Source organism: Drosophila takahashii, unplaced genomic scaffold, assembly GCF_030179915.1.
Source record: "Drosophila takahashii strain IR98-3 E-12201 unplaced genomic scaffold, DtakHiC1v2 scaffold_22, whole genome shotgun sequence".
Classification (NCBI taxonomy): domain Eukaryota; kingdom Metazoa; phylum Arthropoda; class Insecta; order Diptera; family Drosophilidae; genus Drosophila; species Drosophila takahashii.
In genome coordinates this window covers 2,180-24,555 of record NW_027221702.1, presented here as the reverse complement: position 1 = coordinate 24,555, position 22,376 = coordinate 2,180, and the positions used below count along the sequence as shown (strand labels likewise).

General features: G+C 35.0%; 1 long non-coding RNA gene, 5 other non-coding genes and 1 pseudogene across 6 annotated transcripts; all 7 read left to right on the top strand.

Moving 5' to 3' along the window:
• The first annotated feature begins 681 nt into the window (after positions 1–681).
• On the top strand, positions 682–860 carry LOC138914487 (5.8S ribosomal RNA). The gene has a single exon (XR_011420333.1). It is a non-coding gene; the product is annotated as a 5.8S ribosomal RNA (ribosomal RNA).
• Positions 861–1,249: 389 nt separating this feature from the next.
• On the top strand, positions 1,250–2,842 carry LOC138914484 (CTP synthase-like; annotated as a pseudogene).
• A 371-nt stretch (positions 2,843–3,213) lies between these two features.
• On the top strand, positions 3,214–7,168 carry LOC138914486 (large subunit ribosomal RNA). The gene has a single exon (XR_011420332.1). It is a non-coding gene; the product is annotated as a large subunit ribosomal RNA (ribosomal RNA).
• A 2,713-nt stretch (positions 7,169–9,881) lies between these two features.
• On the top strand, positions 9,882–11,124 carry LOC138914483 (uncharacterized). Its single transcript, XR_011420330.1, has 3 exons — positions 9,882–10,080; positions 10,421–10,488; positions 11,037–11,124. It is a non-coding gene; the product is annotated as an uncharacterized lncRNA (long non-coding RNA).
• A 3,672-nt stretch (positions 11,125–14,796) lies between these two features.
• Positions 14,797–16,791, top strand: LOC138914488 (small subunit ribosomal RNA). The gene has a single exon (XR_011420334.1). It is a non-coding gene; the product is annotated as a small subunit ribosomal RNA (ribosomal RNA).
• Positions 16,792–17,414: 623 nt separating this feature from the next.
• LOC138914485 (5.8S ribosomal RNA) lies at positions 17,415–17,593 on the top strand. Its single transcript, XR_011420331.1, has one exon. It is a non-coding gene; the product is annotated as a 5.8S ribosomal RNA (ribosomal RNA).
• A 398-nt stretch (positions 17,594–17,991) lies between these two features.
• On the top strand, positions 17,992–21,946 carry LOC138914489 (large subunit ribosomal RNA). The gene has a single exon (XR_011420335.1). It is a non-coding gene; the product is annotated as a large subunit ribosomal RNA (ribosomal RNA).
• The last annotated feature ends 430 nt before the right edge of the window (positions 21,947–22,376 follow it).

Sequence of the window (22,376 nt, the reverse complement as noted above, 5' to 3'; positions counted from 1 at the left end):
TAGAGGAAGTAAAAGTCGTAACAAGGTTTCCGTAGGTGAACCTGCGGAAGGATCATTATTGTATAATATCCTTACCGTTTAATAAAAAAATTTGTTAATACAAATTTAATACAAATACCAATATATATATATATATACATAATAATTATAATAATAATTATACCAAAAATATGATCTTAAAAGTAAAAGATCAATAAATTTCGAACAAGCAATCGAAATATTGTAATAATATAATATATTACAAATAAATTAAATAGAAACAAACATAAAATTCGAACAAGCAAATCGAATTATTAATATAATAAAATATATTTTATATATTTATTATAAAAACTTTTGTGTGTATATGGACCATAATATACACGCGTTGCGAGATGTATTGGCCAACTAATTTGATGATGATCATACATTGGATAATGCAACAACCTAAAAATATACAATGTTGTACTGTACTGGTTTCAGGTTAATGTTTTATAAAAATTATCAATATATATAACAAACAAATGCCATTACAAATAATACTTGATATATATTGTTTATATAAACTAAGACATTTCGCAGCATTTATTTTAGGTATATAAATACATTTATTGAAGGAATTGATATATGCCAGTAAAATGGTGTATTTTAATTTCTTTCATAAACAACATATTTGACCAAATTTAAAACCCAATATTATAAAACTCTAAGCGGTGGATCACTCGGCTCATGGGGTCGATGAAGAACGCAGCAAACTGTGCGTCATCGTGTGAACTGCAGGACACATGAACATCGACATTTTGAACGCATATCGCAGTCCATGCTGTTATGTACTTTAATAATTTTATAGTGCTGCTTGGACTACATATGGTTGAGGGTGTAAGACTATGCTAATTAAGTTGTTTATACAAATTTATAATAAAATTTTATAAGCATATGGTATATTATTGGATAAAAATAATTTAATTATTTTATTCATAATATTAACAAATATATGAAAAACATTATCTCACAAATAGTAATTAAACTTTGAGAAAAACGAGAGGAATATTTTCTTTTTCAATCAAATAATACTGAGAAATGTCTAGCATAAAAATATTATCTAGAATTGTCTCTTATTAATGATTGAAATATGAAAAACGTTGACAATATTATTATTCTTCGTTAATTCGTTACAAATAAATGCCATTAATATATATATACGTCAGCTTTAAACGAATTTAATAAAATGTTTATCATTATATATAAAGAATTAAATTGCAAATAAAAGTTATATACAACCTCAACCTCAACCTCAACCTCAACTCCGGATCAGGTGATATGCATCCATGACTTGAACTCCATTATCATGTGCCGCTGCTGATGGAGCAGAATGGAGTGATAGACGTACCTCAACGAGCGACTGCAGCTGATATTGACATGAGCAAGAGGACCAAATGCCTTCAGCAATGGCGCGATTTGGCCCGCCGCACGGAAAACGTTCGCCGCGAAGTTACCATTGCCGTCGTGGGCAAATACACCAAGTTCACGGACTCGTACGCCTCCGTGGTGAAGCTCTGCAACATGCCGCTCTGGCCGTAAACCGCAAACTAGAGCTGGTCTTCATTGAATCCTGTCAGCTGGAGGAGGAAACTCTGCAGTCGGAGCCGAGCAAATACCACAAGGAGTGGCAGAAGCTGTGCGAAAGCGATGGCATCCTGGTGCCCGGTGGCTTCGGTTCCCGTGGCATGGAGGGCAAAATCAGAGCATGTCAGTGGGCGCGAGAGAATCGTAAACCGTTGCTGGGCATCTGTTTGGGTCTGCAGGCGGCCGTGATTGAGTTTGCCGCAGTAAACTGGGTCTTAAGGATGCCAACACCACGGAAATCGACCCGAAAACAGCCAATGCCCTGGTCATCGATATGCCGGAGCATCACACGGGTCAATTGGGTGGCACCATGCGATTGGGCAAACGAACTACTGTTTCGCCGAGGGTCCCAGTGTCATCCGTCAGCTGTACGGTAATCCCAAGACGGTGGAGGAGCGACATCGGCATCGGTACGAGGTTAATCCCAAGTATGTGCCGCGGCTGGAGGAGCACGGCATGCGATTTGTGGGCACCGATGAGGACAAGACCAGGATGGAAATCATCGAGCTCAGTGGCCATCCGTATTTCGTGGCCACGCAATATCATCCGGAGTACTTGTCGCGACCGCTGAAGCCCTCGCCTCCTTTCCTCGCCTGATCCTGGCCTCCGTGGATCGGTTTGTCGCAATATATTCAGCGCGGTTGCCGCCTGTCGCCCCGCCAGCTATCCGATGCCTCTTCGGATGAGGAGGAGAGTGTTGTGGGCCTGGCCGCGCAACGAAATCGTTGAGGTCCTTGAAGCTCCCAGGCACACCCAAAAATGGTATTTCAAATGGCTGCAATGGTAGCTCAAGCACTTCGACGGCGAAGGCGCCTGCGGAGGCGTTGATCTCACCAACGGCCATTAATGAAGTTGTGAACGGTTTCCTAACCCTGAAAGTGTTTAAGATCCATTTAACAGTAGTGCTCCTGTTGGCGCAATTTGAATTTCGCCAACAGAAGCATAACTGGATGTGTATAATAGGGTGTTGTCGACTTAAACATCTTTTATGTTTCATTGAAGTGACTAAAAGTAATCCGCATATCCTTCTTTAGTTAGTATAAGTTAAATATATAATTTTAATTTCATGAGGATTAGTCAAGAGTTATAACTAGTATGATTCTGATGCTCCAAGATTTTGGTTTTTCGTATATTTTATAATATTTTTATTATATTATGTTTCTTAAGAATTAAAAGCTCTACTCTACTAAATAAAAGGAAAATGTCACGTTTTCCTAAGAAATCGCTTAGCGCTGAGTTCTGGCTCTGTTTATCTTTTTTTATTTTGATATAAAAACACACGGTATATTTAAATAATATGTTATTAATTTTAATGAACCAAGGTTTTATTGAACAGTTCTTAAATATGTTTTTTATTGGAAATAGTTTAGTTCTTTAAACTAAAATATCCCCTCTTGTGTTACTTTATGTCACTCCGATTTGTCAATTATTTTGAAACCTTAAAAATCGACTCACCCTTGTGTGAATAGCCTCGCGTGTGTCTTCTTGAACGAAAATGGAAATAGTTTATAATCTCCTTAACTTACGACTACAATTACCATAATATAACTTTTTTATGATATGGCTTAAACAATATTTAAAGCAAACAAAACGAAATGTAAGCAATTACCTTATCCATATATATGGGACTACCCCCTGAATTTAAGCATATTAATTAGGGGAGGAAAAGAAACTAACAAGGATTTTCTTAGTAGCGGCGAGCGAAAAGAAATCAGTTCAGCACTAAGTCACTTTGTCTATATGGCAAATGTGAGATGCAGTGTATGGAGCGTCAATATTCTAGTATGAGAAATTAACGATTTAAGTCCTTCTTAAATGAGGCCATTTACCCATAGAGGGTGCCAGGCCCGTATAACGTTAATGATTACTAGATGATGTTTCCCAAAGAGTCGTGTTGCTTGATAGTGCAGCACTAAGTGGGTGGTAAACTCCATCTAAAACTAAATATAACCATGAGACCGATAGTAAACAAGTACCGTGAGGGAAAGTTGAAAAGAACTCTGAATAGAGAGTTAAACAGTACGTGAAACTGCTTAGAGGTTAAGCCCGATGAACCTGAATATCCGTTATGGAAAATTCATCATTAAAATTGTAATATTTAAACAATATTATGATAATAGTGTGCATTTTTTCCATATAAGGACATTGTAATCTATTAGCATACCAAATTTATCATAAAATATAACTTATAGTTTATTCAAATTAAATTGCTTGCATTTTAACACAGAATAAATGTTATTAATTTGATAAAGTGCTGATAGATTTATATGAATACAGTGCGTTAATTTTCGGAATTATATAATGGCATGATTATCATTGATTTTTGTGTTTATTATATGCACTTGTAGGATTAACAATGCGAAAGATTCAGGATACCTTCGGGACCCGTCTTGAAACACGGACCAAGGAGTCTAACATATGTGCAAGTTATTGGGATATAAACCTAATAGCGTAATTAACTTGACTAATAATGGGATTAGTTTTTTAACTATTTATAGCTAATTAACACAATCCCGGGGCGTTCTATATAGTTATGGATTATTATTTTTATTTTATTTTTTGCTGTAACTGGAACGTACCTTGAGCATATATGCTGTGACCCGAAAGATGGTGAACTATACTTGATCAGGTTGAAGTCAGGGGAAACCCTGATGGAAGACCGAAACAGTTCTGACGTGCAAATCGATTGTCAGAATTGAGTATAGGGGCGAAAGACCAATCGAACCATCTAGTAGCTGGTTCCTTCCGAAGTTTCCCTCAGGATAGCTGGTGCATTTTAATATTATATAAATAATCTTATCTGGTAAAGCGAATGATTAGAGGCCTTAGGGTCGAAACGATCTTAACCTATTCTCAAACTTTAAATGGGTAAGAACCTTAACTTTCTTGATATGAAGTTTAAGGTTATGATATAATGTGCCCAGTGGGCCACTTTTGGTAAGCAGAACTGGCGCTGTGGGATGAACCAAACGTAATGTTACGGTGCCCAAATTAACAACTCATGCAGATACCATGAAAGGCGTTGGTTGCTTAAAACAGCAGGACGGTGATCATGGAAGTCGAAATCCGCTAAGGAGTGTGTAACAACTCACCTGCCGAAGCAACTAGCCCTTAAAATGGATGGCGCTTAAGTTGTATACCTATACATTACCGCTAAAGTAGATGATTTATATTACTTGTGATATAAATTTTGAAACTTTAGTGAGTAGGAAGGTACAATGGTATGCGTAGAAGTGTTTGGCGTAAGCCTGCATGGAGCTGCCATTGGTACAGATCTTGGTGGTAGTAGCAAATAATCGAATGAGACCTTGGAGGACTGAAGTGGAGAAGGGTTTCGTGTGAACAGTGGTTGATCACGAGTTAGTCGGTCCTAAGTTCAAGGCGAAAGCCGAAAATTTTCAAGTAAAACCAAAAACGCAATATATACAAATCAAGCTAATATAATATACTTGAATAATTTTGAACGAAAGGGAATACGGTTCCAATTCCGTAACCTGTTGAGTATCCGTTTGTTATTAAATATGGGCCTCGTGCTCATCCTGGCAACAGGAACGACCATAAAGAAGCCGTCGAGAGATATCGGAAGAGTTTTCTTTTCTGTTTTATAGCCGTACTACCATGGAAGTCTTTCGCAGAGAGATATGGTAGATGGGCTAGAAGAGCATGACATATACTGTTGTGTCGATATTTTCTCCTCGGACCTTGAAAATTTATGGTGGGGACACGCAAACTTCTCAACAGGCCGTACCAATATCCGCAGCTGGTCTCCAAGGTGAAGAGTCTCTAGTCGATAGAATAATGTAGGTAAGGGAAGTCGGCAAATTAGATCCGTAACTTCGGGATAAGGATTGGCTCTGAAGATTGAGATAGTCGGGCTTGATTGGGAAACAATAACATGGTTTATGTGCTCGTTCTGGGTAAATAGAGTTTCTAGCATTTATGTTAGTTACTTGTTCCCCGGATAGTTAGTTACGTAGCCAATTGTGGAACTTTCTTGCTAAAATTTTTAAGAATACTAATTGGGTCAAACCAATTAGTTCTTATTAATTATAACGATTATCAATTAACAATCAATTCAGAACTGGCACGGACTTGGGGAATCCGACTGTCTAATTAAAACAAAGCATTGTGATGGCCCTGGCGGGTGTTGACACAATGTGATTTCTGCCCAGTGCTCTGAATGTCAAAGTGAAGAAATTCAAGTAAGCGCGGGTCAACGGCGGGAGTAACTATGACTCTCTTAAGGTAGCCAAATGCCTCGTCATCTAATTAGTGACGCGCATGAATGGATTAACGAGATTCCTACTGTCCCTATCTACTATCTAGCGAAACCACAGCCAAGGGAACGGGCTTGGAATAATTAGCGGGGAAAGAAGACCCTTTTGAGCTTGACTCTAATCTGGCAGTGTAAGGAGACATAAGAGGTGTAGAATAAGTGGGAGATATTAGACTTCGGTTTGGTATCGTCAATGAAATACCACTACTCTTATTGTTTCCTTACTTACTTGATTAAATGGAACGTGTATCATTTCCTAGCCATTATACGGATATATTTATTATATCTTATGGTATTGGGTTTTGATGCAAGCTTCTTGATCAAAGTATCACGAGTTTGTTATATAATCGCAAACAAATTCTTTAATAAAACGGTGCATTTATGTATTTTTGATTTGAAAATTTGGTATAACTCCAATTACTCAGGTATGATCCAATTCAAGGACATTGCCAGGTAGGGAGTTTGACTGGGGCGGTACATCTCTCAAATAATAACGGAGGTGTCCCAAGGCCAGCTCAGTGCGGACAGAAACCACACATAGAGCAAAAGGGCAAATGCTGACTTGATCTCGGTGTTCAGTACACACAGGGACAGCAAAAGCTCGGCCTATCGATCCTTTTGGGTTAAAGAGTTTTAACAAGAGGTGTCAGAAAAGTTACCATAGGGATAACTGGCTTGTGGCGGCCAAGCGTTCATAGCGACGTCGCTTTTTGATCCTTCGATGTCGGCTCTTCCTATCATTGTGAAGCAAAATTCACCAAGCGTTGGATTGTTCACCCATGCAAGGGAACGTGAGCTGGGTTTAGACCGTCGTGAGACAGGTTAGTTTTACCCTACTAATGACAAAACGTTGTTGCGACAGCATTCCTGCGTAGTACGAGAGGAACCGCAGGTACGGACCAATGGCACAATACTTGTTCGAGCGAACAGTGGTATGACGCTACGTCCGTTGGATTATGCCTGAACGCCTCTAAGGTCGTATCCGTGCTGGACTGCAATGATAAATAAGGGGCAATTTGCATTGTATGGCTTCTAAACCATTTAAAGTTTATAATTTACTTTATAAACGACAATGGATGTGATGCCAATGTAATTTGTAACATAGTAAATTGGGAGGATCTTCGATCACCTGATGCCGCGCTAGTTACATATAAAAGCATTATTTAATACAATGACAAAGCCTAGAATCAATTGTAAACGACTTTTGTAACAGGCAAGGTGTTGTAAGTGGTTGAGCAGCTGCCATACTGCGATCCACTGAAGCTTATCCTTTGCTTGATGATTCGATAATAAACATAAATTTAATTGTGTTTATTTGTTTGGCTTTTTAAGTCAGAATATATATATATATATAAAATATATATATATAAAATAATAATTATATTTAAATAAATTTTATTTAAATATATTTAACAATGGTAGCCATATGTATCGTCATCCTATTAGTGACGCGTATAAAAATATTCTAAGTCCGAACATACAAGTAAGAGACATATGCAAGTATATGTACCTCTTAAGGTAGCCAACTGAATCGTCATCCTATTAGTGACGCGTATACAAATATTCTAAGTCCGAACATGCAAATAAGAGACATATGCAAGTATATGTACTTCTTAAGGTAGCCAACTGAATCGTCATCCTATTAGTGACGTGTATACAAATATTCTAAGTCCGAACATACAAGTAAGAGACATATGCAAGTATATGTACCTCTTAAGGTAGCCAACTGAATCGTCATCCTATTAGTGACGCGTATACAAATATTCTAAGTCCGAACATGCAAATAAGAGACATATGCAAGTATATGTACCTCTTAAGGTAGCCAACTGAATCGTCATCCTATTAGTGACGCGTATAAAAATATTCTAAGTCCGAACATGCAAATAAGAGACATATGCAAGTATATGTACCTCTTAAGGTAGCCAACTGAATCGTCATCCTATTAGTGACGTGTATAAAAATATTCTAAGTCCGAACATACAAGTAAGAGACATATGCAAGTATATGTACCTCTTAAGGTAGCCAACTGAATCGTCATCCTATTAGTGACGTGTATAAAAATATTCTAAGTCCGAACATGCAAGTAAAGACATATGCAAGTCAATGTTCCTCTTAAAATAGATGATTGAATCGTCATCCTATTAGTGACGTGTATAAAAATATTCCAAGTCCAAACATGAGTTATATGGATATGAAAATAATATTAAGTTCTAGTATGGATATGAAAAAAATGAGTTATATGGATATGGGAAAAATAACAAGTTCTAGTATGGATATGAAAAAAATGAGTTATGTGGATATGGGAAAAATAATAAGTTCTAGTATGGATATGAAAAAAAAATGAGTTATATGGATATGGAAAAGAATACAGAGTTCTAGTATGGATATGGAAAAATGAGTTATATGAATATGGGAAAAATGATAAGTTCTAGTATGGATATGAAAAAATATTGAGTTATATGGATATTAAAGAAATAATAAGTTCTAGTATGGATATGGAATAAAATGAGTTATATAGATATGGCAAAAAATTAAATGTTCTAGTATGGATATGAAAAAAATTAGTTATATGAATATGGGAAAATTTCTAAGTAGTAGTCTGGATATGGGAAAAATAATAAGTTCTAGTATGGATATAAAAAAATATTGAGTTATATGGATATTAAAGAAATAATAAGTTCTAGTATGGATATGGAAAAAAATTAGTTATATTGATATGCTAAATAATGAGTTATATGCATATGGGAAAAATACTAAGTTGTAGTATGGATATGGGAAGAATACTGAGTTCTAGTATGGATATGGAAAAAAATTAGTTATATTGATATGCTAAATAATGAGTTATATGCATATGGGAAAAATACTAAGTTGTAGTATGGATATGGGAAGAATACTGAGTTCTAGTATGGATATGGGAAAAATAATCAGTTCTAGTATGGATATGAAAAAATATTGAGTTTTATGGATATTGAAGAGATAATAAGCTCTAGTATGGATATGGAAAAAATTAATTATATTGTAATAGTAAATAATAAGTTATATGGATATAGGAAGAAAATTAGGTTCTAGTATGGATATGAAAAAAATTAGTTCTATGGATATGGGAAAAATAAAAAGTTCTGGTATGGATATGGAAAAATATTAAGTTATATGGATATTTAAGAAATAATAAGTTCTAGTATGGATATGCAATAAAATGAGTTGTAGAGAAATGTGTAAAATATATTGTTCTAGTATGGATATGAAAAAAATTAGTTATATGAATATGGGAAAATTTATAAGTTCTAGTATGGATATGGGAAAAAGAATAAGTTCTAGTATGGATATGAAAAAATATTGAGTTATATGAATATTAAAGAAATAATAAGTTCTAGTATGAATATGGAAAAATATTATTTATATTGATATGGTAAATAATGATTTATATGGATATGGGATAAATACTAAATTCTAGTGTGGATATTGTAGTGTCCAACTTAGGTACATAAATTTACAAACATTTCGGTCTGCCCTCGCTATGCAGTTTGTCGGTAGCTGGTAGAATGACAGAGACCGCGTAGATCATCCGATACTACCGCTATGATAAAGCTTTTGGTCAGCATAGATTATTGGAAGTACAGACTCCAGAAAATGTTCACGTGCAATCATTCCACTTATATGCCTTGAACTATACACACGTATATTCTTTTGTCAACGGCAGTGTTTGTACTTCAAGTGAAAATTACCAAGGTTACCCACGTGGAGTTCACGTAAGCTTTAACAAAAGTGAATTTAGATTAACCACCAATTAATAGTGCGCCAAATTAAAACAGGGAACTACCAAAAACTCGAGTGAAAAATTCAGAAGGCGTAAATTTCGAAATCAACGATTCGGAGCGATCGCGGGAATCGTCCACCGTCCAGCCCCCAGCAAAGTGGCTAATTCGATCCTAGAAAATTTGTGAACCAGCTTGGAAAACCCTCAATTGTCTACGGCGAAGCTGCCGCCCACCGGCATAGTCAGTGCAGACACGTGGGAATACGGATTACGCAACCGCTACAGCTTCAGTCGCCAAGAACTAGCTACCCTTCTACGCCTACGACTACACGAGATTATAGGCAATTGTAGCGATTAGCTGGATTCACCCCTATAAGGAACCCTTTCCCTGTCCCGGTCTCAAATGAAAAAAACCGGTGCAGGCTGACAAGTGCCCCAAAACGTATTGCAGCGTCATAACTGAATTCAAATACCTGCTCAAATTCATACATCTGTCTTGATTCTCGTTCCGTGGAACTCTTGTGTTAAGTTTCCACACTGCCGCAGTTTGATCAACTTCGTTGCGATTAAAATTTGTTAAAATTATAAAAGAAAACCTACTTAAAGTAGCTTATATTTGCTTATTGCCATGTATTAATATAATTTGTTTTGATTATGATTAACTACATAATTATCTATAACTAAAATCTATAAGTACAGTGAGCAATATGAATTTGGGAAGCTTGGAATATTTCTCTTTATATACATATAACTTAAATTCTTAAATATCTACGATTATACAGAGCATATACATAAACATCGGAATCATCTTGGGCCCAACGATACATCGATGCATATGATTTAAACATCTGTGAGTATTACAATACAAGAATGCATGCTTACTTCTTGTAATACACCAATTATATATATATATATTGATTTGAAACTATATATTCCACCACAAGCCCCAAGTAATTATTTACCAATTGAAAACAACAAGTGAAGAAAGGTATATAGGTGATTAATGTTAAATGTAAAATAATTGTTACTCTTTTGATTTGTTATTGAAATTAAAATGGAATCTCTGTACCTAATTGTGAAAATGATCATGATGGCTTAAATTATTTATATCTCTGTCGGTCGAGTACTTATGCTTATCTCACACAAACTTCAGTAGTAGAACAATAATCTGTGTATTGAGGCAACGCCTGAATTAAATAAGTTGCCATGGTTGGGTGGGTAGAGATAGGGAACAACTAACATCTTTGATCCCTTCACCGGATATAAATCTTCTCTAATCTACCAATTCATTCAAATGCGTGTCGGCGCAGCCTAGGATATTAACGTAAACTCAATATTAATTATTCTATTTTGTTTTTTTTTTTTGTGATCAGCGCATTAAACATTGATTTGTGTTAGTAAACTTAGGTAACTGGGAGAGAAAGGACCCCGACCAATCCGACGAGCTGGACCCGAGCACCGCTAGAATGCGCACCGTCGATCCCAGTTCCTTTTTAATAGTGAGTCAGAACCAACATCATGTGGCCAAAGTGATAGAAAGAGTCTTATAGACTTTGGCATCGCTTCTTGTCCTAAACTGAACACTACAATATGGAAAAAACGAGTTATATGGATATGGGAAAAATAATAAGTTCAAATATGGATATGGAAAAAAATTAGTTTAATAGTTATAGGTATGGAAAAAAAATTAATTATATAGATATAGAACAAAAAATAAGTTATATGGATATGGTGGCATCAGTACGAAATATGCCCAATTTACATACACCGGAGCCGCAGTACGATAAATACCCAATATTTAGACGTCGTGGCCAAAAACATATATAGGGAGGCAGTGCTCGCCGACCGGCCGTATTGTTCAAAATTTATGTTTATCATATTATTTTGGCAATGCTATATATAAATGATATCTTATACATATAATTCAATTATAGCGATATGGAAATACCATATTATATGTATAAAAACAAAAAAATGTATAATAAAATATACATTGACATACAAATATGGCTAGTTGTATGGATATGCCGTATTCATTATATGGATACGGCATATAGATTATATAAATATGACCAAAAAATATTTTATATTGATATGGCAAATAAAGAAATTACTTGAATATGGAAATAAAAGAAGTTATATTGATATGGAAGAAAATAATGAGTCATATAGATATGTTGGCATCAGTACGAAATATGCCCAATTTACATACACCGGGGCCGCAGTACGAAAAATACCCAATATTTAGACGTCGTGGCCAAAAACATATATAGGGAGGCAGTGCTCGCCGACCGGCCGTATTGTTCAAAATTTATGTTTATCATATTATTTTGGCAATGCTATATATAAATGATATCTTATACATATAATTCAATTATAGCAATATGGAAATACCATATTATATGTATAAAGAAAAAAAATGTATAATAAAATATACATTGACATACAAATATGGCTAGTTGTATGGATATGCCGTATTCATTATATGGATACGGCATATAGATTATATAAATATGACCAAAAAATATTTTATATTGATATGGCAAATAAAGAAATTACTTGAATATGGAAATAAAAGAAGTTATATTGATATGGAAGAAAATAATGAGTCATATAGATATGTTGGCATCAGTACGAAATATGCCCAATTTACATATACCGGGGCCGCAGTACGAAAAATACCCAATATTTAGACGTCGTGGCCAAAAACATATATAGGGAGGCAGTGCTCGCCGACCGGCCGTATTGTTCAAAATTTATGTTTATCATATTATTTTGGCAATGCTATATATAAATGATATCTTATACATATAATTCAATTATAGCGATATGGAAATACCATATTATATGTATAAAGAAAAAAAATGTATAATAAAATATACATTGACATACAAATATGGCTAGTTGTATGGATATGCCGTATTCATTATATGGATACGGCATATAGATTATATAAATATGACCAAAAAATATTTTATATTGATATGGCAAATAAAGAAATTACTTGAATATGGAAATAAAAGAAGTTATATTGATATGGAAGAAAATAATGAGTCATATAGATATGTTGGCATCAGTACGAAATATGCCCAATTTACATACACCGGGGCCGCAGTACGAAAAATACCCAATATTTAGACGTCGTGGCCAAAAACATATATAGGGAGGCAGTGCTCGCCGACCGGCCGTATTGTTCAAAATTTATGTTTATCATATTATTTTGGCAATGCTATATATAAATGATATCTTATACATATAATTCAATTATAGCGATATGGAAATACCATATTATATGTATAAAGAAAAAAAAATGTATAATAAAATATACATTGACATACAAATATGGCTAGTTGTATGGATATGCCGTATTCATTATATGGATACGGCATATAGATTATATAAATATGACCAAAAAATATTTTATATTGATATGGCAAATAAAGAAATTACTTGAATATGGAAATAAAAGAAGTTATATTGATATGGAAGAAAATAATGAGTCATATAGATATGTTGGCATCAGTACGAAATATGCCCAATTTACATACACCGGGGCCGCAGTACGAAAAATACCCAATATTTAGACGTCGTGGCCAAAAACATATATAGGGAGGCAGTGCTCGCCGACCGGCCGTATTGTTCAAAATTTATGTTTATCATATTATTTTGGCAATGCTATATATAAATGATATCTTATACATATAATTCAATTATAGCGATATGGAAATACCATATTATATGTATAAAGAAAAAAAATGTATAATAAAATATACATTGACATACAAATATGGCTAGTTGTATGGATATGCCGTATTCATTATATGGATACGGCATATAGATTATATGGATATGACCAAAAAATAATTCATAAAGAAATTATATGAATATGGCAGAAATAATTGGTTATATTAATATGATCAAATAATACTTTATATAAAAAAGTGAATATCTTTGGTTGGGTGGCAAAGAGAATTAAATATGCCCGATATATAGACGTCGTGGCCAAAAACTACTATAGGGTGAAGTGCTTGTCTGTTGGTCTATATATATACATATAATATTTTATGCGTACACATTATTATTATAGATAGTTAATATCTATCGTATGGGTGGCAAACGGAATTAAATAATTTCGATATTTAGACGTCGTGGCCAAAAACTACTATAGGATGGTCAGTGGTTGTCCACCAATTAATTATTGAACAAACCATATGAATATCATATGCTGTTGTCAATATAATGTATATCAATAATAATAAAAAATAAGGATGGTACAGTAAGTAGTCCATCTACTATTGAACAAAATATATTATAATATATACTTTTGTTATCAATAGAACAACATATATTAAAATCAAAATATTATCCGTATAAATTTGTTTCTTAAATGAAATTAAGACTTGGCTACGCGGTTAATATTATAAACCCATGATAATAAGGTGAAACAGAGGTCAAGTTTCTATTATATATAGAATAACAAATTGTTTCCGACTTTTATCGTTAATCTTTGGTGGCAGGTATATATGATAATTTATATTAAATTATTATATCCCCTGTCGTTTGGGCACAGAGTATCGCTTGCCGGTACAATGTGTTTACAAAAAGCATTATAATAAAATATAATTGCAATATTAGTGATCAAAATAATTTCATATGCGCTCGGTTTTATATCATATATTACCAGAGAGTTATATGGAAAAGATAAATTTTAAATTTATCATCAAAATGCAAATGATTTAACTCAATATTTATATTGGTTAAACAAAAATTGTACATGTGTGGATACAATAATTATGTATGTTGAACAAAAATGATATTTTAGAATGAAATATGTATATATAATATAATAAAAACTTATAGAAAGAACAATATATATTGAAAATTGTGTTATAAAAAAGTTGTACTTTTTCTTTAACATCAATTATAAACTTGTTATATTAGTGGCGAAACAAGTAAAAATTAAAGAACGTATACGAATGCCATATAAAAATGGCCGTATTCGAATTAAAATAGAATTATTTCACAAAGCAAAAAAAAAATATTGAATTAAAATCAATATTTAAGAAAAAACGAACATATAATATGGAAATAAAATCTATTATATTTATATTACTAATTTCTATTCAAAAAATATGAATGAAATATGAACGAAAACATTATTCTGGTTGATCCTGCCAGTAGTTATATGCTTGTCTCAAAGATTAAGCCATGCATGTCTAAGTACACACGAATTAAAAGTGAAACCGCAAAAGGCTCATTATATCAGTTATGGTTCCTTAGATCGTTAACAGTTACTTGGATAACTGTGGTAATTCTAGAGCTAATACATGCAATTAAAACATGAACCTTATGGGACATGTGCTTTTATTAGGCTAAAACCAAGCGATCGCAAGATCGTTATATTGGTTGAACTCTAGATAACATGCAGATCGTATGGTCTTGTACCGACGACAGATCTTTCAAATGTCTGCCCTATCAACTTTTGATGGTAGTATCTAGGACTACCATGGTTGCAACGGGTAACGGGGAATCAGGGTTCGATTCCGGAGAGGGAGCCTGAGAAACGGCTACCACATCTAAGGAAGGCAGCAGGCGCGTAAATTACCCACTCCCAGCTCGGGGAGGTAGTGACGAAAAATAACAATACAGGACTCATATCCGAGGCCCTGTAATTGGAATGAGTACACTTTAAATCCTTTAACAAGGACCAATTGGAGGGCAAGTCTGGTGCCAGCAGCCGCGGTAATTCCAGCTCCAATAGCGTATATTAAAGTTGTTGCGGTTAAAACGTTCGTAGTTGAACTTGTGCTTCATACGGGTAGTACAACTTACAATTGTGGTTAGTACTATACCTTTATGTATGTAAGCGTATTACCGGTGGAGTTCTTATATGTGTTTAAATACTTGTATTTTTTCATATGTTCCTCCTATTTAAAAACCTGCATTAGTGCTCTTAAACGAGTGTTATTGTGGGCCGGTACAATTACTTTGAACAAATTAGAGTGCTTAAAGCAGGCTTCAAATGCCTGAATATTCTGTGCATGGGATAATGAAATAAGACCTCTGTTCTGCTTTCATTGGTTTTCAGATCAAGAGGTAATGATTAATAGAAGCAGTTTGGGGGCATTAGTATTACGACGCGAGAGGTGAAATTCTTGGACCGTCGTAAGACTAACTTAAGCGAAAGCATTTGCCAAAGATGTTTTCATTAATCAAGAACGAAAGTTAGAGGTTCGAAGGCGATCAGATACCGCCCTAGTTCTAACCATAAACGATGCCAGCTAGCAATTGGGTGTAGCTACTTTTATGGCTCTCTCAGTCGCTTCCCGGGAAACCAAAGCTTTTGGGCTCCGGGGGAAGTATGGTTGCAAAGCTGAAACTTAAAGGAATTGACGGAAGGGCACCACCAGGAGTGGAGCCTGCGGCTTAATTTGACTCAACACGGGAAAACTTACCAGGTCCGAACATAAGTGTGTAAGACAGATTGATAGCTCTTTCTCGAATCTATGGGTGGTGGTGCATGGCCGTTCTTAGTTCGTGGAGTGATTTGTCTGGTTAATTCCGATAACGAACGAGACTCAAATATATTAAATAGATATCTTCAGGATTATGGTGTTGAAGCTTATATAGCCTTCATTCATGGTGGCAGTAAAATGTTTATTGTGTTTGAATGTGTTTATATAAGTGGAGCCGTACCTGTTGGTTTGTCCCATTATAAGGACACTAGCTTCTTAAATGGACAAATTGCGTCTAGCAATAATGAGATTGAGCAATAACAGGTCTGTGATGCCCTTAGATGTCCTGGGCTGCACGCGCGCTACAATGAAAGTATCAACGTGTATTTCCTAGACCGAGAGGTCCGGGTAAACCGCTGAACCACTTTCATGCTTGGGATTGTGAACTGAAACTGTTCACATGAACTTGGAATTCCCAGTAAGTGTGAGTCATTAACTCGCATTGATTACGTCCCTGCCCTTTGTACACACCGCCCGTCGCTACTACCGATTGAATTATTTAGTGAGGTCTCCGGACGTGATCACTGTGACGCCTTGTGTGTTACGGTTGTTTCGCAAAAGTTGACCGAACTTGATTATTTAGAGGAAGTAAAAGTCGTAACAAGGTTTCCGTAGGTGAACCTGCGGAAGGATCATTATTGTATAATATCCTTACCGTTAATAAAAAAATTTGTTAATACAAATTTAATACAAATTACCAATATATATATATATATACATAATAATTATAATAATAATTATACCAAAAATATGATCTTAAAAGTAAAAGATCAAATAAATTTCGAACAAGCAAATCGAAATATTGTAATAATATAATATTATTACAAATAAATTAAATAGAAACAAACATAAAATTCGAACAAGCAAATCGAATTATTAATATAATAAAATATATTTTATATATTTATTATAAACTTTTGTGTGTATATGGACCATAATATACACGCGTTGCGAGATGTATTGGCCAACTAATTTGATGATGATCATACATTGGATAATGCAACAACCTAAAATATACAATGTTGTACCTGGTTTCAGGTTAATGTTTTATATAAAATTATCAATATATATTAACAAACAAATGCCATTACAAATAATACTTTGATATATATTGTTTATATAAAACTAAGACATTTCGCAGCATTTATTTTAGGTATATAAATACATTTATTGAAGGAATTGATATATGCCAGTAAAATGGTGTATTTTTAATTTCTTTCAATAAAAACATATTTGACCAAATTTAAAACCAATATTATAAAACTCTAAGCGGTGGATCACTCGGCTCATGGGTCGATGAAGAACGCAGCAAACTGTGCGTCATCGTGTGAACTGCAGGACACATGAACATCGACATTTTGAACGCATATCGCAGTCCATGCTGTTATGTACTTTAATTAATTTTATAGTGCTGCTTGGACTACATATGGTTGAGGGTTGTAAGACTATGCTAATTAAGTTGTTTATACAAATTTTATAATAAAATTTTATAAGCATATGGTATATTATTGGATAAAAATAATTTAATTATTTTATTCATAATATTAACAAATATATGAAAAACATTATCTCACAATACTAATTAAACTTTGAGAAAAACGAAGAGGAATATTTTCTTTTTCAATCAAATAATACTGAGAAATGTCTAGCATAAAATATTACCTAGAATTGTCTCTTATTAATGATTTGAAATATGAAAAACGTTGACAATATTATTATTCTTCGTTAATTCGTTACAAATAAATGCCATTAATATATATATACGTCAGCTTTAAACGAATTTAATAAAATGTTTTATCATTATATATAAAGAATTAATTGCAAATAAAAGTTATATACAACCTCAACTCATATGGGACTACCCCCTGAATTTAAGCATATTAATTAGGGGAGGAAAAGAAACTAACAAGGATTTTCTTAGTAGCGGCGAGCGAAAAGAAATCAGTTCAGCACTAAGTCACTTTGTCTATATGGCAAATGTGAGATGCAGTGTATGGAGCGTCAATATTCTAGTATGAGAAATTAACGATTTAAGTCCTTCTTAAATGAGGCCATTTACCCATAGAGGGTGCCAGGCCCGTATAACGTTAATGATTACTAGATGATGTTTCCAAAGAGTCGTGTTGCTTGATAGTGCAGCACTAAGTGGGTGGTAAACTCCATCTAAAACTAAATATAACCATGAGACCGATAGTAAACAAGTACCGTGAGGGAAAGTTGAAAAGAACTCTGAATAGAGAGTTAAACAGTACGTGAAACTGCTTAGAGGTTAAGCCCGATGAACCTGAATATCCGTTATGGAAAATTCATCATTAAAATTGTAATATTTAAACAATATTATGATAATAGTGTGCATTTTTTCCATATAAGGACATTGTAATCTATTAGCATACCAAATTTATCATAAAATATAACTTATAGTTTATTCAAATTAAATTGCTTGCATTTTAACACAGAATAAATGTTATTAATTTGATAAAGTGCTGATAGATTTATATGAATACAGTGCGTTAATTTTTCGGAATTATATAATGGCATGATTATCATTGATTTTTGTGTTTATTATATGCACTTGTAGGATTAACAATGCGAAAGATTCAGGATACCTTCGGGACCCGTCTTGAAACACGGACCAAGGAGTCTAACATATGTGCAAGTTATTGGGATATAAACCTAATAGCGTAATTAACTTGACTAATAATGGGATTAGTTTTTTAACTATTTATAGCTAATTAACACAATCCCGGGGCGTTCTATATAGTTATGTATAATGATATTTATATTATTTATGCCTCTAACTGGAACGTACCTTGAGCATATATGCTGTGACCCGAAAGATGGTGAACTATACTTGATCAGGTTGAAGTCAGGGGAAACCCTGATGGAAGACCGAAACAGTTCTGACGTGCAAATCGATTGTCAGAATTGAGTATAGGGGCGAAAGACCAATCGAACCATCTAGTAGCTGGTTCCTTCCGAAGTTTCCCTCAGGATAGCTGGTGCATTTTAATATTATATAAAATAATCTTATCTGGTAAAGCGAATGATTAGAGGCCTTAGGGTCGAAACGATCTTAACCTATTCTCAAACTTTAAATGGGTAAGAACCTTAACTTTCTTGATATGAAGTTTAAGGTTATGATATAATGTGCCCAGTGGGCCACTTTTGGTAAGCAGAACTGGCGCTGTGGGATGAACCAAACGTAATGTTACGGTGCCCAAATTAACAACTCATGCAGATACCATGAAAGGCGTTGGTTGCTTAAAACAGCAGGACGGTGATCATGGAAGTCGAAATCCGCTAAGGAGTGTGTAACAACTCACCTGCCGAAGCAACTAGCCCTTAAAATGGATGGCGCTTAAGTTGTATACCTATACATTACCGCTAAAGTAGATGATTTATATTACTTGTGATATAAATTTTGAAACTTTAGTGAGTAGGAAGGTACAATGGTATGCGTAGAAGTGTTTGGCGTAAGCCTGCATGGAGCTGCCATTGGTACAGATCTTGGTGGTAGTAGCAAATAATCGAATGAGACCTTGGAGGACTGAAGTGGAGAAGGGTTTCGTGTGAACAGTGGTTGATCACGAGTTAGTCGGTCCTAAGTTCAAGGCGAAAGCCGAAAATTTTCAAGTAAAACCAAAAACGCAATATATACAAATCAAGCTAATATAATATACTTGAATAATTTTGAACGAAAGGGAATACGGTTCCAATTCCGTAACCTGTTGAGTATCCGTTTGTTATTAAATATGGGCCTCGTGCTCATCCTGGCAACAGGAACGACCATAAAGAAGCCGTCGAGAGATATCGGAAGAGTTTTCTTTTCTGTTTTATAGCCGTACTACCATGGAAGTCTTTCGCAGAGAGATATGGTAGATGGGCTAGAAGAGCATGACATATACTGTTGTGTCGATATTTTCTCCTCGGACCTTGAAAATTTATGGTGGGGACACGCAAACTTCTCAACAGGCCGTACCAATATCCGCAGCTGGTCTCCAAGGTGAAGAGTCTCTAGTCGATAGAATAATGTAGGTAAGGGAAGTCGGCAAATTAGATCCGTAACTTCGGGATAAGGATTGGCTCTGAAGATTGAGATAGTCGGGCTTGATTGGGAAACAATAACATGGTTTATGTGCTCGTTCTGGGTAAATAGAGTTTCTAGCATTTATGTTAGTTACTTGTTCCCCGGATAGTTAGTTACGTAGCCAATTGTGGAACTTTCTTGCTAAAATTTAAGAATACTAATTGGGTCAAACCAATTAGTTCTTATTAATTATAACGATTATCAATTAACAATCAATTCAGAACTGGCACGGACTTGGGGAATCCGACTGTCTAATTAAAACAAAGCATTGTGATGGCCCTAGCGGGTGTTGACACAATGTGATTTCTGCCCAGTGCTCTGAATGTCAAAGTGAAGAAATTCAAGTAAGCGCGGGTCAACGGCGGGAGTAACTATGACTCTCTTAAGGTAGCCAAATGCCTCGTCATCTAATTAGTGACGCGCATGAATGGATTAACGAGATTCCTACTGTCCCTATCTACTATCTAGCGAAACCACAGCCAAGGGAACGGGCTTGGAATAATTAGCGGGGAAAGAAGACCCTTTTGAGCTTGACTCTAATCTGGCAGTGTAAGGAGACATAAGAGGTGTAGAATAAGTGGGAGATATTAGACTTCGGTTTGGTATCGTCAATGAAATACCACTACTCTTATTGTTTCCTTACTTACTTGATTAAATGGAACGTGTATCATTTCCTAGCCATTATACGGATATATTTATTATATCTTATGGTATTGGGTTTTGATGCAAGCTTCTTGATCAAAGTATCACGAGTTTGTTATATAATCGCAAACAAATTCTTTAATAAAACGGTGCATTTATGTATTTTTGATTTGAAAATTTGGTATAACTCCAATTACTCAGGTATGATCCAATTCAAGGACATTGCCAGGTAGGGAGTTTGACTGGGGCGGTACATCTCTCAAATAATAACGGAGGTGTCCCAAGGCCAGCTCAGTGCGGACAGAAACCACACATAGAGCAAAAGGGCAAATGCTGACTTGATCTCGGTGTTCAGTACACACAGGGACAGCAAAAGCTCGGCCTATCGATCCTTTTGGTTTAAAGAGTTTTTAACAAGAGGTGTCAGAAAAGTTACCATAGGGATAACTGGCTTGTGGCGGCCAAGCGTTCATAGCGACGTCGCTTTTTGATCCTTCGATGTCGGCTCTTCCTATCATTGTGAAGCAAAATTCACCAAGCGTTGGATTGTTCACCCATGCAAGGGAACGTGAGCTGGGTTTAGACCGTCGTGAGACAGGTTAGTTTTACCCTACTAATGACAAAACGTTGTTGCGACAGCATTCCTGCGTAGTACGAGAGGAACCGCAGGTACGGACCAATGGCACAATACTTGTTCGAGCGAACAGTGGTATGACGCTACGTCCGTTGGATTATGCCTGAACGCCTCTAAGGTCGTATCCGTGCTGGACTGCAATGATAAATAAGGGGCAATTTGCATTGTATGGCTTCTAAACCATTTAAAGTTTATAATTTACTTTATAAACGACAATGGATGTGATGCCAATGTAATTTGTAACATAGTAAATTGGGAGGATCTTCGATCACCTGATGCCGCGCTAGTTACATATAAAAGCATTATTTAATACAATGACAAAGCCTAGAATCAATTGTAAACGACTTTTGTAACAGGCAAGGTGTTGTAAGTGGTTGAGCAGCTGCCATACTGCGATCCACTGAAGCTTATCCTTTGCTTGATGATTCGATAATAAACATAAATTTAATTGTGTTTATTTTGTTTGGCTTTTTTAAGTCAGAATATATATATATATAAAATATATATATATAAAATAATAATTATATTTAAATAAATTTTATTTAAATATATTTAACAATGGTAGCCATATGTATCGTCATCCTATTAGTGACGCGTATAAAAATATTCTAAGTCCGAACATGCAAATAAGAGACATATGCAAGTATATGTACTTCTTAAGGTAGCCAACTGAATCGTCATCCTATTAGTGACGTGTATACAAATATTCTAAGTCCGAACATACAAGTAAGAGACATATGCAAGTATATGTACCTCTTAAGGTAGCCAACTGAATCGTCATCCTATTAGTGACGTGTATAAAAATATTCTAAGTCCGAACATACAAGTAAGAGACATATGCAAGTATATGTACCTCTTAA